Here is a 16,016-nt window from a genome sequence, read left to right as displayed (position 1 = left end):
GGGTGCGTTTTAGTTACATATATTTAAAATCAAGTCTGTGATCTTCTTTAAATAGTCTCGAGCAGCAGATAAACATGGAATCTAACGGATGATCAGCTTCACAACTGAAGGGGTAAGAAATAATCAAATGTCCAATGTGTTGAACTGTAGTAGGCATAGAGCACATGGCCGAAATATAAACACAAACAGAAGAAGAGACGAGAGGTCCTACAAATATAGTATTTTACAATTTGTTCATGCTTCAAAGATATTTTTGACGCATATTATCTTTATTATTTAAGTTTAGAGTCAATAATTTATTTCATGTTATGATATTTGCAGACTCGTAAAGCCTATTTTAAAACGACTCATTTTCCCAGCTCCTCCTTGTGGACATGAAGTATATCTTACAGAACTGAACCACAAAGAGGGAAAAAAGACTCTTACTGGCTGACTTGGATTGCATGGGGAAATGCAAGTTCCATCAAGTTCATCCATCAGTGTCGCAAGTTTCTCCTCAAGAAGAAAATTTAAATTAATAAAAGTTTTATTATAAACACATTTTAACATTTCTAAATATTTTCTCAGCTGTTTTTTTTAATAATTTAATAATTTATTTTATAATTGTAAGTTAGATGACTTATTGCAAAAGTGGAATATTTGAGCACTTTTAACAGCAGACAGCAGCAGAAGGGCATTCAGTTGTCTGAATGTTGCAGTGCTCAATGGAATCATGTGTGCATCTCTGTTCATTATGCAGATACTAATGTTTTATTTCTGCTTGATTTATTTCAGATTCCTGCAATATTTCATAGTTCAAAGCTTTGTCCAGACTAATACATTTCATTTTAATGGCATTTAAAAAGTCCTCATAAATGATTCCCTGCGCTTTCAGAAAACATCTCAGTCCACACTCAGCGAGTGGAATGTAGTGCAGCTTGAAATGCAATGTGTTGCTCTCGCTCTGATTCTATCTACTGCTTCTTACACATTCAGCTTCAGTAAAACAGCAGCATTTCATAATAAATAGCTACACAACTCAGAATGCTTATTTAACTGCTAATGGACAGTAAGAACTTTGACAGATTAACATTCTCTTAAACCATTTAAAAGTTATGAAATTGAAGTGTTTTTTAAAGTTAATATGATTTTCATTATTCTCAAAAGGTAGATGCATTTGGATAAAGTTGCCTACTGCACATTTCAGTCAAGATTTCATTGAGAAAACATTGTCATATGCAAATGAAGTAAATGCTAATGATCAATATGCAATTATTAATTATATTCTAGGTCTATATATGCTATTTATTGAATGTTGTTTTATAGTTATAGACCTGTCATTGTAGACCTATACTGGACAGACATTTGACAGTTATAGCATAGGCCTGCTCAAATGATCACTCAATGCTACAGCTTGAGAAATGCCATCCAGAGTTCAGAGGAATAATCTTTTAATTATTATTATTGTATTGAAAATGGGGGGAGAAAATGAGCCTTTTTTTATTTGCTCATCTGCTTATATTGTAAGATAAGATATTTTCCCCATGTCATCTAATCATTTCACTCATTTCTCTTATAAGTGCAGCGTATTGATAAACACATTGCCACAAGATTGATATCTTCATCAGTGAGGTTAGAATGCCAGCATCATAACTCTAGTAGTTTCATCATCTGGATCTGCTTATAACTGATGTGGTATAAAATGATTGTTGTTAATGAACTCGGTGGCAAACTCCGAGTGTAAACATGCATAAAAGACAAGACAAAAATGGTCAGCAGTCTGTCTGGTGTATGCTGTCTTGTATATATAGATAAGTATGGGTTGTTTGCATGTATTGATACATAATTCTGATGTAGATATCCTCTGTCGGCTCATTTAGACTGTTTACATGCTGCTTTATTGCTGAACTCACAGTCAGACCTTCAGAAGAACACATGGATCAGTTGTGACTGTAGGTTTACTGCAGCTAATACAGCTTTTTTTTTTATCATTGCTTAATCACAATTTTTAAATTAATGCTCATTTGTCAAACACTACACGATTTATACAGTGCTCAGCATAAATGAGGACAATCCCTTTTGAAAATGAGTATTTGTATTCATTTTCTCAGTGAATATAGCTAATATGTTTGGTGCATTTAAACAAGCAGTCATATTGATCAGTTATATGGTCGCTTAGCATCTTGAGAAATAGAAAGATAATACATTTAAATGCACTAAATTAAAACTAAATGTTATATTGTTTTGTTTCTCTTGATGTGCCCTAATATGTTATTTGATGTTTTTGTCATTTTTTGGACAGTTTTTTTGTTAGATATTATAATATTTGCACAGATATATTATTGTAAAGCGCCCTGTAGAAAATATGAATTTAAATAAGAGATCTGTGGAATACAATAGAATAAACAAAAATACTAAAAATTATTTTGAAAGCACAAATTTATTACATATTCATTATAAAAAAATAGAAATCTGTTAAAGTTTAAAATAAAATAAAGAAAGTGTAGCCTATTATCATTTATTAGGCAAATAAGGAACTAGCCAGCACTTTCAACTTTCCTCAGTCAGAATTTGGGACGCTGAATTTGGTATGACGTAACTTCAGAACGGAAAGTCACGACCCATGCCAAATTCAGTACTGACAGCCAACACAGGATTCCGCTTGGTCTTAAAGCCTTTATTGATGAGTTTATTTTCACAATTCATTATGGCATAGCAGTCAAAATAGGACAAATGAGCTCGTGTATGGGACAAATTCTGGACCTTTGTCAGTGAGGTCTTTCGAACCACCCAACCCCCCCAACCCCCCCCCAACCCCCCCCCCCCCCCCCCCCCCCTGGCTATGGTCCTGTATTGTGGACATATATATTGATATATATTTTGTTAGAAGTACATGAACATATATTCAACAAACAGTAAACACAAAACCAGCACTGCATACTGATGAAAATATTTATTAACATCTCCACATTGTAAAAACCATTCAATTCATGCATGCTAAAGATGCATTTTGCGCAGAAAATCTGAACGGTCCAAGTACATAAATTGCAATATTAATAAAAAAGACTCCAGGTCACAAATGTCAGTCCATGGTTTATGATATGATCAATCAAGGTTGCTTGAATTGCATTTAAACAAATTGGTCAGTTTTCTTTGTCCATGTCCTCCTCCAGATCTACCTCTGCGTCTTTCCTGCATCATTGCCTTCCATACTTATTCAGGTAAACTCAAGCCGTGGCTTTTTTCTAGTGCTTTTAATAATCACAATATGTTTGACCAATAGGTGGCGACAAACAGCCATCAGAAATATTTCACTGAGTAATTCTTCAGAAATCTCATAATAAAACATAAAGTTTTATGAGTGAATTATTGAATCAGTGAATGAGACTAAAAATAAATCTGATGTGTTGTACAAGATTATTAGGTTAGATTTATACATTTAGCATTATCAGCAACAGTAGCAAAGATTTTTCCCAGTATTTGACTACTGAAACTTTTTTATTCAGCTGGTTATTTTTATTTTATTTATTTATTTTTCATTAATATTACAGGTTATGTTTGTTAAAAGCCAAATGTTTATTGCAGTAATGTTTTGTAATAAATGGAAAGCAAATGACATTTCATACATTAATACATTAGGTTTACTTACGATTATATTTCTCTCACCATTTCATTTTCATTTCAAAAGTCACACAAAGCCGCTGAGAAACAGTGTGTGTTGACAACAACAAAAAAACGCGTTTCGTCAAGATGTTTGGCACCGTAACGGCCTTCCGTAGTAACAGGGGGACAATAAAAGGTCTATTCAACAGGTAGTTCCACAAGAGAGCAACTCATAAACAAACTGCCGGCATACTTATAATTACAATTACAAGCTTAAATAATAATCAAGGCATATTTAAATGTGTACTTAAAAGTGCTAAGCTAACAATTTTGCATTGATAAATGACCTTATGGAACGTACAGGTGAGTCGCGTGACACTCTTGATATTCTAGTGTGGTGTGTTAAGTTTGTTCAGTTGAGTGGCATCACTGTAACATCATATGCGGGGACTGTAGTGCAATAATCTGACAAAATACTACAGAAGTTTTCCTGCTAAACATGTTTTGGAAAATTCAAACTTAATATTTCATATTTGTGTTAATTTTTTGGTCAAGAAAAAATAAAAAAAATGTGCATCTTTTTTATTGTATTTACTCAAGAAAATTTAGGAAAGATTAGAAATTATTTATTAACAAAAACATGAAGTATAATAGAGAAATGAGTTTATTTGATGTACTGTTTTATTCTGATAATGAGAAGTTGAACTGTAAAGCACAACATTTTTAATTGTTTGTGTTATTATGAAAATACCATATACATAAGAAAAAAGTGGGCTCAATGTAACCCAAACTTTTCCCATTTTGTGAATGACTTCAAATGATATGGAAATCTTCTAGAACAATCACAAAAACAAAAAGCACTGAAAACCTAATGATCTGAAAACGTTTAATTTCATGTAAAAGTATTTATTTTTCTATATTTTTCTCTTTCAGAAAACTGTAAATATGTAATACCTCTTCTTCTTGTGGCACTGAATTAAAAAAAAGTGAAATAATCTGCATGTGTTGTAGACTCGAGTTTTCAACTTTCATGTTTGTCAGACTGAACCTGAAGCTTGGAGAAGCGGGTGGAAAAATACTCTGGTACTTTCTAACAGATGAGTCGCTAGTGACAAAAAAAGCTGACACTTAAGACTCAATAAAACTTGCCTTTTATTTGATAAATGTGCACAAGGCAGATGACAAACAGCTGCTCCACCTCTCCCTCTTGTGGCCAATGAGTGTAACCATATAACAACATAAAATAAACAAAAGGTGACTTTTATTTATCAGAATATCCAATAAAACAGATTTAGAAAAGCTTAAACCGCTTTAAAGATTAAGTCTGAGGGTAATTCTCATACAACGTCATTTTCCACACAATTATGTTTAAGGTAAATGATAATAACCACAATAAATTACAATAATAATTAAATAATTTAAATATATATTTCAAGGAAAATATTACCATTTTTGAAAAATAGTATATTTTCTAGTATAGCATTTCCTGTTATTTATTTATTTTTTCTTCTGGATGAAGTCCTTACACCTTCAACGACACTTTAAGCAGAATACTAATATCTTGCAAAATAAATAACTCATAAAATATGATGCACTGTCATCATAACAAATAATAAAGAAATGAGTTTAATATGACGTTACATAACGTTGCATTTTACAGTCACACATGACATGAATATAATTAGTATTGTCATCATTTAAAATGCAGTAAATGGTGATTTCCTTTGTGTATAATAACTGCTATGTTGTTATAAGTTTTCCATTTTTGAGCCAAATGTCAAAACTTTCCTATGGTGTGACCGTCTCAATCATAGTACTGTATATATTGAAAACGTCCAACAAGTTTGGTCATGGAGAAAAAAAAGTATTAGCACTAATTAAAGATACGATTCCAACAATTAAGATAAATCATGTTATTAAGAGTTGTTTTTCTTATTTTTTACTTTGTCGCACTATAGGACATGTTTATGGTACAGTTCAGCTAAAAGACAAAAGGGAATAAAAGAACTGAAAGAACTGATAAAGTTAGTGACCCCTGATATTTTCTCCAACATAAGAAATCAAACTACATAAATATAATCTATACATTTATTTTGGCAACCATACACACACCCTTTTCATACTGACCCTGTATCATATTATATTAGACATGTTTAACTTGTTAATCGTTTTGAAAACACAACACTGTTTGACTTATTCTTCTCTTCCAGTAACAGGTTTGACTGAATCTTTCTCTGTGTCTCAGATGAGGAGGATGTGAAGCTCAGGATTGGTCATCACATCGTCTACACATCAATCTACAGACAAACATCTCATTTGAATAAAGATTTAATGATGAAAGCCTGATCAATGTGTCAATGTTGTGCCCACTGGTGGATGATTTGTGTATCTGCATGAAAACAGCAAGAGGACAGAAAGTGAAGAGTGTGTAATCCTGCAGCTGTAGAGCAGTTTAAGATCAAGCCTCATTAAAACACCTGAAGCTGCTAATCAATCAAGCTCATCAGCACTGATAGAAATCTCCTGACTCAACTCTTTTCTTTATTCAAGTAAAAAAGAAGATTAAAAAAGTGATGTATAAGTTATTTTCAATCAATTACAGGCTGAAATGAATGAGGTTTTTGGTGACTATTTTTGTGATTGTTTGCACATTTTAAACAGAAATATGTTTCATGAATGCTGACATTTTTAATTAAAAAATAAGAAGTTTATGTGTGACAGTACATATCCCACTGCTGATATTTTTCTATCATATGATGAAAACCTCTAAACACAACTGTCCAAAGCACATGTTCACAGCACAAGCTCAGGTGATAAAGTGTTGTGAGCTCATATTTCACTGTTTACATTAAAACAATCACATGATGATTTACCCAAGATAAATTCATAAAGGCACTAGTGGCCTTAAACAGATTTTCAGGAGGAAAGTCATGGATTTAAATCCTTTGAGTGCAAAAGTTGTTTGATCAAATACAAATCCCTCAGTAAAACTGCTGAACAATCATGTGCTTCATTGGTTAATTTGCTCATTAACTCAATTCAAACCACACAAAGCTTGTGTTAATTCTAGTGCATTTAAAAAAACTGAAATAATACTAAATATTCAATGATCTAATCCCATCCAAAACACAAATAAAGTTTCTCAGACTCAGCTGCTCGGCTGATCTCTCAAACAGTTTTCTGAGTCCTGAGGTCAAATCCAATGATTACTGATTCCAATTTGAGAATCCTTTTGATTTAATTGAAAACACAATTACAAATGAAGGTCATCAAGAGCGAGGTTTGAACTCGGGTCTCCAAGATTAAAACGCATTACTTTAATAAGCTGAGCTACAGAGTCTGAGGAGAGCATAGTGACTGTAGATTGGCTTTTATTGCACATTTTGCATCATATTTTTGGACAGAAACATCACTACATACAAATACTTCAAAGCACACTAGCAGTCCTTGGTTTCAGTAGCTCAGTTGACTAAACCTCTGCGCTTCAATCTGAGAGTCCTGGGTTCAAATCCTGCTGTTGCTGATCTTAATTTCTAAATTGAGTGCTTTGTATCAATTTTCTGAATTAAAACATGATGTGTGATCTCAGACTCAGTGGCTCAGCTGGTAAAAACTTTGTGGTTTAACTTTAAGGTCAAGGGTTCAAATCCTGCTTATGCTGAAATCAGTGCAAAACGTTTTTTAGCAGTAAACAGCAAAAGATCTCAATGTCACCCTGTCAAAACACATCTTTGCTCGTCTAACTCAGTGGCTCAGTTATTAAACACTATGTTTTAACTTTGGGGTCGTGGGTTCAAATCCTGCTTATTCAAAATTAGCACAAAATGTTTTTTTATTGATAAAGTGCAAAAGATCTCAATGTCACCCTGTCAAAAACACTTTCCTACTCGTCTGGCTCAGTGGCTCAAATGATTAAAACGCTGTGTTTTAATGTGGGAGTCCTGGGTTCAAACCCTAATTATGCCGAAATTAGTGAAAATTTTCAACACTACTAGAATAAATATCAATACACAGCATACATAACACACACTCAACACAAGCCACAGTGGTGTAGTGGTTAAAAACATAGACTGGAGTGTCTGATGCAGTAAAGATGTGGGTTCAAACCCCAAATATTACGTCTTTTTCCGATTTGTCAGGAAACACTCTTTATATTCCACCCGGAAAACACACCCCTCTGGCCTGACTCAGTGGCTCAGTTGGTAAAGCATTAGCCTTTCCTCTTGGAGTCCTGGGTTCAAATCCCACTATTGCATATTGTTGTCATCAAAAAAACCCACCAACATGCGCCAAACACCAGTTCTCAGCGTGTAAGCTACGATGGCACTAGTGGCTAAACACCGTTGGTTGCGGACAAGGTGACGGTTGAGACATGGGTTCGAATCCCACCTAAGAACCTACCTGGGGCGGTAAGACAAACAAGAGGGCAAGTACCTGAAGCTCAAGGACAACTGAGCACAATGTGAAACACGGACCAGAGCATGAAGTGAAACACGGACCAGAGCAAGAGTTCACCTGGAGCGGTTACACAAATGACAGTGGCGGATAAACCTGCGGTGGTAAAACAGAGATGCATGAGGAAGGCCGGACTGAGTAGAGGAGGGCTGAAAGAGAAAGGGGCGGACCAGAGAGGAGGAGAGGACCAGAGGAGAGGAGGGCGGATCAGAGAAAGGCGGACCGGAGCGAGAGGTGTGGCAAAGAGGGGAAAAAAAAACTTTTTTTTTTTAAAAATCATTTTTTTTTGACAAAAATAAAAAATTTGGTATCACCGTGGTGTTTCGAACCCCAGTCTCGTGTGATCAGTTTTGCTCTCACACCATGAGCACTGACCACTAGGCCACCAGGATCTCACACTAACAACTGTTCGGTTGTTATATTTAAAGATCACGCACGATCATGCAGTTACAAAAAAAAAAAATAATGATTTTATTTATTAAAAAAAAAAATTAATTCTAATTAAAATCCTAAAAAAGTCAAAACATTTCAAAAACACTCAACAGACATAAATAGACTCACCAGCAGTGACAGAATCAACAGAGAATGGGGAAATGGATCTTGTGTTGGTCCAGAAATCACACTATAAAGTGTTCTAAATTAATTCTGCATAAAGAAAAAGACAAAACTGAAGTTAGACCACATTACACAGCCTGACATGGTGCAAAGACACGAGTGTAAGAATACCTAAACTACAGTGTGAAACAAATACAGCAGAAAAATATTGCACTTCACTACTATAGTGGCAATCAGAATTTTTAAATGTAATACATTACAAAACTATTCAATTAGAAAATTATTTAAAATACAACACATCTTTGTGAATAGTTACAGAAAAAAAGACTGAGGATTAGGAACTGCCTAGATGTGCGTTATCTCTTACATAAGCAAGGGTTTGCACTTCCCCTATACAAAGGATGATTTATATCAACTCACTTTAAAATTTGTTCAAAGTTTAACTTAAATTCTAGAATTTTATTTTGCATCGCTTGTGCACTTTGTGTTAGCAGCGTATCGCTTTTATTAAATAACAATGTTAATCTTACAGACAAATACTTATGCATTACCTGTCACTCAGCAGATGTCCATCATTACAGTCAATGTCTGACCACATGCTTCTGCTGGACCAAACACCCTTTATTCTGTAAAGGAAAGACAAATAAACTTTTAAAAACACTTCATATCAAAGTTCTATTTACTCTGTCATCTGACATGCTCAACACAACACTACTTTAGGTTAGTGAAAACACAACAGCTTATTTGTTCTACCTAATAAGCTTTAGAAAAATCTCCATCCTAAATTCACATGACAATAACAGGAAGTTCATCAAGAGAGCAACATGTAAACAGTCTTTGTGAAACCTTCATAAAGGTGAGACTGCCTTCATACACATTTCATTATAAATATCTATTTCTCCTGGGTTAAAGTTATATTTGAACAGAGAATGACTGACAAGGAAAGAGCAGCATCACCATACTCCAGCAAACAAATAAAAACACCTATTCGACAAGTCAATAATTATTTAAATACAATTTATGACTGATACATACTATAATACATAATATAACTGACTATCTAATAGACGCTAACGACTTTAAAAGAGGAAAATCACTAATTATGTGTGGATACTTACAGGTGACCAGAGTGACATGCTTGATGCTTGACTTCACAGCGTGTCGTTTGTTATTAACGTTATTGATGGGCTGAAATATATGCTGTTGAGTGACAGAGACTGTAACTGAGCTGTTATCTGCAGTAACTGTACTTTAATGGCCTTAAAACATAATAAGCAGTCGTGTCGAGGCGGCTGTCATCAGTGTCATGTTGTTGATGAGGCTCTAAAGGTGTCACAGTCACGCTGAACGTCAAAGCCGCTGACGCCGCCTAGTGGAGCGGAAGTGAATCAGTGTCAGTAGTTTTAATGCATGAAAACAAACTAGAAGTGTTTTGGAGACGGGGTGCGTTTTTAGTTTATATATATTTAAATCAAGTCTGTGATCTTCTTTAAATAGTCTCGAGCAGCAGATAAACATGGAATCTAACGGATGATCAGCTTCACAACTGAAGGGGTAAGAAATAATCAAATGTCCAATGTGTTGAACTGTAGTAGGCATAGAGCACATGGCCGAAATATAAACACAAACAGAAGAAGAGACGAGAGGTCCTACAAATATAGTATTTTACAATTGTTTAGGCTTCAAAGATATATTTTTGACGCAATTATCTTTATTATTTAAGTTTAGAGTCAATAATTTATTTCATGTTATGATATTTGCAGACTCGTAAAGCCTATTTTAAAACGACTCATTTTCCAGCTCCTCCTTGACATGAAGTATATCTTACAGAACTGAACCACAAAGAGGGAAAAAGACTCTTACTGGCTGACTTGGATTGCATGGGGAAATGCAAGTTCCATCAAGTTCATCCATCAGTGTCGCAAGTTTCTCTCAAGAAGAAAATTTAAATTAATAAAAGTTTTATTATAAACATTTTTAACATTTCTAAATATTTTTCTCAGCTGTTTTTTTAATTTAATAATTTATTTTATAATTGTAAGTTAGATGACTTATTGCAAAAGTGAATATTTGAGCGCTTTTAACAGCAGACAGCAGCAGAAGGGCATTCAGTTGTCTGAATGTTGCAGTGCTCAATGGACTCAAGTGTGCATCTCTGTTCATTATGCAGATACTAATGTTTTATTTCTGCTTGATTTATTTCAGATTCCTGCAATATTTCATAGTTCAAAGCTTTGTCCAGACTAATACATTTCATTTTAATGGCATTTAAAAAGTCCTCATAAATGATTCCCTGCGCTTTCAGAAAACATCTCAGTCCACACTCAGCGAGTGGAATGTAGTGCAGCTTGAAATGCAATGTGTTGCTCTCGCTCTGATTCTACTGCTTCTTACACATTCAGCTTCAGTAAAACAGCAGCATTTCATAATAAATAGCTACACAACTCAGAATGCTTATTTACCTGCTAATGGACAGTAAGAACTTTGACAGATTAACATTCTCTTAAACCATTTAAAAAGTTATGAAATTGAAGTGTTTTTAAAGTTAATATGATTTTCATTATTCTGAAAAGGTAGATGCATTTGGATAAAGTTGCCTACTGCACATTTCAGTCAAGATTGCATTAGAAAACATTGTCATATGCAAATGAAGTAAATGCTAATGATCAATATGCAATTATTAATTATATTCTAGGTCTATATATGCTATTTTATTGTATGTTTGTTTTAAGTTATAGACCTGTCATTGTAGACCTATACTGGACAGACATTTGACAGTTATAACATAGGCCTGCTCAAATGATCACTCATGCTACAGCTTGAGAAATGCCATCCAGAGTTCAGAGGAATAATCTTTTAATTTTTATTATTGTATTGAAAATGGGGGAGAAAATGAGCATTTTTTATTTGCTCATCTGCTTATATTGTAAGATAAGATATTTTCCCCATGTCATCTAATCATTTCACTCATTTCTCTTATAAGTGCAGGTATTGATAAACACATTGCCACAAGATTGATATCTTCATCAGTGAGGTTAGAATGCCAGCATCATAACTCTAGTAGTTTCATCATCTGGATCTGCTTATAACTGATGTGGTAAAAATGATTGTTGTTAATGAACTCGGTGGCAAACTCTGAGTGTAAACATGCATAAAAGACAAGACAAAAATGGTCACCAGTCTGTCTGGTGTATGCTGTCTTGTATATATAGATAAGTATGGGTTGTTTGCATGTATTGATACATAATTCTGATGTAGATATCCTCTGTCGGCTCATTTAGACTGTTTACATGCTGCTTTATTGCTGAACTCACAGTCAGACCTTCAGAAGAACACATGGATCAGTTGTGACTGTAGGTTTACTGCAGCTAATACAGCTTTTTTTTTTTCATTGCTTAATCACAATTTTTAAATTAATGCTCATTTTGTCAAAACACTACACGATTTATACAGTGCTCAGCATAAATGAGTACAATCCCTTTTGAAAATGAGTATTTGTATTCATTTCTCAGTGAATATAGCGAATATGTTTGGTGCATTTAAACAAGCAGTCATATTGATCAGTTATATGGTCGCTTAGCATCTTGAGAAATAGAAAGATAATACATTTAAATGCACTAAATTAAACTAAATGTTATGTTGTTTTGTTTCTCTTGATGTGCCCTAATATGTTATTTGATGTTTTTGTCATTTTTGGACAGTTTTTTTGTTAGATATATTATAATATTTGCACAGATATATTATTGTAAAGCGCCCTGTAGAAAATATGAATTTAAATAAGAGATCTGTGAATACAATAGAATAAACAAAAACTAAAAATTATTTTAAAAATACAAATTTATTACATATATCATTATAAAAAAATAGAAATCTGTTAAAGTTTAAAATAAAATAAAGAAAGTGTAGCCTATTATCATTTATTAGGCAAATAAGGAACTAGCCAGCACTTTCAACTTTCCTCAGTCAGAATTTGGGACGCTGAATTTGGTATGACGTAACTTCAGAACGGAAAGTCACGCCATGCCAAATTCAGTACTGACAGCCAACACAGGATTCCGCTTGGTCTTAAAGCCTTTATTGATGAGTTATTTTCACAATTCATATGGCATAGCAGTCAAAATAGGACAAATGAGCTCGTGTATGGGACAAATTCTGGACCTTTGTCAGTGAGGTCTTTCGAACCACCCCCCCCTTATTATATATATTGATATATATTTGTTAGAAGTACATGAACATATATTCAACAAACAGTAAACACAAACCAGCACTGCATACTGATGAAAATATTTATTAACATCTCCACATTGTAAAACCATTCAATTCATGCATGCTAAAGATGCATTTTGCGCAGAAAATCTGAACGGTCTAAGTACATAAATCGCAATATTAATAAAAAAGACTCCAGGTCACAAATGTCAGTCCATGGTTTACGATATGATCAATCAAGGTTGCTTGAATTGCATCTAACAAATTTGGTCAGTTTTCTTTGTCCATGTCCTCCTCCAGATCTACCTCTGCGTCTTCCTGCAACATTGCCTTCCATACTTATTCAGGTAAACTCAGCCGTGGCTTTTTTCTAGTGCTTTTAATAATCACAATATGTTTGACCAATAGGTGGCGACAAACAGCCATCAGAAATATTTCACTGAGTAATTCTTCAGAAATCTCATAATAAAACATAAAGTTTTATGAGTGAATTATTGAATGTGAATGAGACTAAAAATAAATCTGATGTGTTGTACAAGATTATTAGGTTAGATTTATACATTTAGCATTATCAGCAACAGTAGCAAAGATTTTTCCCAGTATTTGACTACTGACTTTTTTTATTCAGCTGGTTATTTTTATTTATTTATTTATTTTTCATTAATATTACAGGTTATGTTTGTTAAAGCCAAACGTTTATTGCAGTAATGTTTTTGTAATAAATGGAAAGCAAATGACATTTCATACATTAATACATTAGGTTTACTTACTATTATATTTCTCTCACCATTTCATTTTAATTTCATAAGTCACACAAAGCCGCTGAGAAACAGTGTGTGTTGACAACAACAAAAAACGCGTTTCGTCAAGATGTTTGGCACCGTACGCCTTCCGTAGTAACAGGGGACAATAAAAGGTAACGTTTTACTCTGTTCAACAGGCAGTTCTGCAAGAGAGCAACTCGTAAACAAACTGCCGGCATACTTATAATTACAATTACAAGCTTAAATAATAATCAATGCATATTTAAATGTGTACTTAAAAGTGCTAAGCTAACAATTTTGCATTGATAAATGACCTTATGGAAACTAGACGTACAGGTGAGTCGCGTGACACTCTTGATATTCTAGTGTGTGTGTGTTAAGTTTGTTCAGTTGAGTGGCATCACTGTAACATCATATGCGGGGACTGTAGTGCAATAATCTGACAAAATACTACAGAAGTTTTCCTGCTAAACATGTTTTGGAAAAAAACTTACTTAATATTTCATATTTGTGTCAATTTTGTGGTCAAGAAAAATAAAAAAGTGCATCTTTTTTATTGTATTTACTCAAGAAAATTTAGGAAAGATTAGAAATTATTTATTAACAAAAACATGGAGTAATAGAGAAATGAGTTTATTTGATGTACTGTTTTATTCTGATAATGAGTTGAACTGTAAAGCACAACATTTTTAATTTGTTTGTGTTATTAGGAAAATACCATATACATAAGAAAAAGTGGGCTCAATGTAAACCAAACTTTTCCCATTTTGTGAATGACTTCAAATGATATGGAAATCTTTTAGAACAATCACAAAACAAAAAGCACTGAAAACCTAATGATCTGAAAACGTTTAATTTCATTATAAAGTATTTATTTTTCTATATTTTTCTCTTTCAGAAAACTGTAAATATGTAATACTCTTCTTCTTGTGGCACTGAATTAATAAAAAGTGAAATAATCTGCATGTGTTGTAGACTCGAGTTTTCAACTTTCATGTTTGTCAGACTGAACCTGAAGCTTGGAGAAGCGGGTGGAAAAATACTCTGGTACTTTCTAACAGATGAGTCGCTAGTGACAAAAAAAGCTGACACTTAAGACTCAATAAAACTTGCCTTTTATTTGATAAATGTGCACAAAGGCAGATGACAAACAGCTGCTCCACCTCTCCCTCTTGTGGCCAATGAGTGTAACCATATAAACAACATAAAATAAACAAAAGGTGACTTTTATTTATCAGAATATCCAATAAAACAGATTTAGAAAAGCTTAAAACCGCTTTAAAGATTAAGTCTGAGGGTAATTCTCATACAACGTCATTTTCCACACAATTATGTTTAAGGTAAATGATAATAACCACAATAAATTACAATAATAATTATTAATAATTTAAATATATATATTTCAAGGAAAAATATTACCATTTTTGAAAAATAGTATATTTTCTAGTATAGCATTTCCTGTTATTTATTTATTTTTCTTCTGGATGAAGTCCTTACACCTTCACGACACTTTAAGCAGAATACTAATATCTTGCAAAATAAATAACTCATAAAATATGATGCACTGTCATCATAACAAATAATAAAGAAATGACTTTAATGACGTTACATAACGTTGCATTTTACAGTCACACATGACATGAATATAATTAGTATTGTCATCATTTAAAATGCAGTAAATGGTGATTTCCTTTGTGTATAATAACTGCTATGTTGTTATAAGTTTTCCATTTTTGAGCCAAATGTCAAAACTTTCCTATGGTGTGACCGTCTCAATCATAGTACTGTATATATTGAAAACGTCCAACAAGTTTGGTCATGGAGAAAAAAAATAGTATTAGCACTAATTAAAGATACGATTCCAACAATTAAGATAAATCATGTTATTAAGAGTTGTTTTTCTTATTTTTTACTTTGTCGCACTATAGGACATGTTTATGGTACAGTTCAGCTAAAAGACAAAAGGGAATAAAAGAACTGAAAGAACTGATAAAGTTAGTGACCCCTGATATTTTCTCCAACATAAGAAATCAAACTACATAAATATAAATCTATACATTTATTTTGGCAACCATACACACACCCTTTTCATACTGACCCTCTATCATATTATATTAGACATGTTTAACTTGTTAATCGTTTTTGAAAACACAACACTGTTTGACTTGTTTTTCTCTCTTCCAGTAACAGGTTTGACTGAATCTTTCTCTGTGTCTCAGATGAGGAGGATGTGAAGCTCAGGATTGTCATCACATCGTCTACACATCAATCTACAGACAACCATCATTTGAATAAAGATTTAATGATGAACCTGATCATGTGTCAATGTTGTGCCCACTGGTGGATGATTTGTGTATCTGCATGAAAACAGCAAGAGGACAGAAAGTGAAGAGTGTGTAATCCTGCAGCTGTAGAGCAGTTTAAGATCAAGCCTCATTAAAAACACCTGAAGCT

At 33.4% G+C, this 16,016-nt stretch overlaps 2 long non-coding RNA genes across 2 annotated transcripts; one reads left to right on the top strand and one right to left on the bottom strand.

Annotated features, from left to right (window-relative positions):
• Positions 1–5,683: 5,683 nt before the first annotated feature.
• On the bottom strand, positions 5,684–9,845 carry LOC130222518 (uncharacterized). The gene is made up of 4 exons (XR_008836497.1): positions 9,711–9,845; positions 9,144–9,218; positions 8,599–8,682; positions 5,684–5,971 (listed from the first exon to the last, which is right to left on the bottom strand). It is a non-coding gene; the product is annotated as an uncharacterized LOC130222518 (long non-coding RNA).
• A 224-nt stretch (positions 9,846–10,069) lies between these two features.
• LOC130222517 (uncharacterized) lies at positions 10,070–15,805 on the top strand. The gene is made up of 3 exons (XR_008836496.1): positions 10,070–10,146; positions 13,099–13,145; positions 15,747–15,805. It is a non-coding gene; the product is annotated as an uncharacterized LOC130222517 (long non-coding RNA).
• Positions 15,806–16,016: the final 211 nt, after the last annotated feature.

This window comes from Danio aesculapii, chromosome 4 (assembly GCF_903798145.1).
Source record: "Danio aesculapii chromosome 4, fDanAes4.1, whole genome shotgun sequence".
Lineage (NCBI taxonomy): Eukaryota > Metazoa > Chordata > Actinopteri > Cypriniformes > Danionidae > Danio > Danio aesculapii.
Note: the sequence above shows the minus strand (reverse complement) of the source record. Positions and strands in the feature narration are given on the sequence as shown.